We start from the raw sequence: 2753 nt of genomic DNA on the forward strand, positions 1-2753 counted from the left end.
CATTAACGGGTAGTGTTCGAAAATATCGGTCTGTCTCAGTAAGATGTCATTATCTTTAAAAAAGATCTTTAAAATGTAAAAATCATCTTTAAAAGACAAGCTGCTGTCCATGAAGGGGGAATCCTATTCAAAACTTTCTCAAATCGTCCCCCTTGCCATGTTCACAAGGGCATCAGTGATATTTGGGGTGCAACACAGCATTCCTCAGGCAACGAACCTCTTGTTTTAACAACGGCACCAGGAGGAGCCCCGAAGTGCCCAGTTTGCGGGGGGTGCAAGGCCCGAGCAGGTGGGTACCCGTCCCCACGCGGGAAGAGCCACCGCCGTCCCCCTGCGGGTGTCCCACTCCCACACCGGGACATGCCCACCCAGCGGGAACTGCAGCTGCTCCACAGCCCGGGCACAGATTGAGTCCTAGAAAGACTGCTGAGCTCCGCAAGCCTGACCTGTTCTTCCAGTACACTGGAAAATGAAAGTGGTAAGATCAGACAGTTTCTGGTTACAAAAATCAGTTTGATTATGATTTAGAGTGATCAGTGAAATCAAATAAACCACTGAAAGGGGGATAAAAAGCTCCTTTTAAGTTTCTCCTAAAACTCACTTTATTTGAACAAGAAAGGGAGGAATGAATGTGAGGAAAGCAAAGTGTGAATAAACTCAGTCCTAACTAATGGTTAATAATTGCGACTTACCTGACATCAAATGGCTCCAGGAGAGCCCCGGGGGACACAGCCCTCACAGCACTGGGCTGCTGTACTGAGATTTGAGGGGGTTCATGCTAAACCTCAGCCATGGCATCATCAGGCTCCTGCACACAGTGTCTCTACACGCTCTCTCCTATGTCCTTGTAATCCCCTAAACACAGAGGTCTGGACACACGCAGTCCGGGAGCCGCCACTCAGTGCTGGGGGCTGTGCACGCACGGCAGGAGCTCAGGCCACACCACAGCCACACCTTGGACCTACATACCTTGCAAATAACCTCCTCATGAGGCTGCACCAAACCACCACACACCATCTTCTCTCCCAGTCCTGCCTCCTTTCCACAGACAGAGCTGGATGCTGTTTGCAAGCGCTTAGACACATCACTGGGTTAGGACAGCACAAGCGGCTGGTGTGCTGCCCTGAGCTGCGGGAAGACTGCAGGAGCTGCTTTACTGGCTGAAAATGTGAGGCGAAGCACATCTGCCTAAATCACGAACTCTAGCACAATGCATGACTCATTCTTGCACCTAGGAAAGGAGTTGCTTTTGATCATTCATGAAGCTCAGGTGGCACCAGCAGCTGAATTTTACAACCACCTTCCTGGCTGTGTTTGCTTCATCCTACACCAAAAGTATGGCCCCACATTTTGCAGACCATTCTTGAAAGTCTGCTACTTCAGTGTAGCTGCATACTATTTAAGATGCACTCCATCTGACAGGGTCAGCCATGAGGCCAGACCTGGCAACTCGGGGCATTGTCCAGCTCAGCCACGAAAACCTCCAGTGATGGAGCCTGCACACAGCCCCCGGACCCCAGCTGCACTGCTGGACACTCTCACGGGGAAAGTCTGTTCTTGTATCAGCCCAAGTCTCTCCTGATTTAGTATACGACCGCTGCCCCTCACCCTCCCACCGCACACCAGCACAAAGGGCTGCGCTCTGTTTCCTCCCCAGGCTCCCCACAGGCACGGGCAGGCTGTTGGTCGGTGCCCTCACAAGCCGTCCCTTCCCCAGGCTGAGCGAGCCCCCCTCCCTCACAGGGATCCAGCCCCAACCATCTTGGTGGCCCTTGGCTGAACTCACTCCAGTTTAAGGATGTCTTGGCTGTACCTGAGGCTCAAAACTTGATGCAGCAGCTAGAAGTGGTCTCAAAAGTGCCAAGAAGGGGATAATCACTTCCCTCAACTTCCTGGCTTTGTTCCTGTTCACAGAGGCCTGGATGCTGTCGGCCTTCATTACTGCTGGACACACTGCTCACTCACGTTCAGCGAGCTGCTTGCCAGCCCCCAGGCACTGTTTTGCAGAGCTGCCCCCAGCCACTCCATCCCTGGGGAACCCCAGGGGTTCTTCTCCTTCCCCGGAGCAGGACTTTGCATTTGTCCCTGCTGAGGTCCCTGGCAGCCCCCTCCTCCACCCCGGCTGGGTCTCTGAAGAGCAGCCCAGCCCTTGAGTGTGCTCACCACCATCCCTCCCAGTCTGGTGACACCTGCAGACTTGGTGAGAGTGCACTCCAGCACCTCCCGGCTCACTGACGGGGGTGTCCAACAGCCTAGGTCCCAGGAGAGAGCCCAGGTACTCCACTTGTGACATGCAGAGTGCAACCCATCACCCCCAGCCCCCTGAGGCCCCCCCACCCAACTGGGTTTGTATCCACCCAGCCACGCACCCATCCAGCCAGGCCTCAGCGTCCTCATTTGGACACTTGTTAGCCCCCTCTCCTTTTTAAAACCTTCTGCTCTCATACTGATGCAACACAGAAGCAAATGTCAGCGTACGAACCTGCTCAATAGGCAGAATAAGCAACCCAATCATGGGAAAAGACCATTTATCCCAGCAAAGAGTGGAGAAGTAAAAAACCACAGGAATGTCCTACATTTGACTTCAGAGACAAGCCTGTTTATAGAGTTTGCAGCATTGCCTGATACCGTAAGTGCCCGAGCAATTTAAAGAGTTATTACATAGTGTAACAGATGTTTAAATACTTTACAGATCTAACCAGCACGTAAAAGCCACACCACGTTGCTGTCACCTGTTTCAGTGCACACAGGGA

Source organism: Pterocles gutturalis, unplaced genomic scaffold (genome assembly GCF_000699245.1).
Source record: "Pterocles gutturalis isolate BGI_N339 unplaced genomic scaffold, ASM69924v1 scaffold22206, whole genome shotgun sequence".
In the NCBI taxonomy this organism is placed as follows: domain Eukaryota; kingdom Metazoa; phylum Chordata; class Aves; order Pterocliformes; family Pteroclidae; genus Pterocles; species Pterocles gutturalis.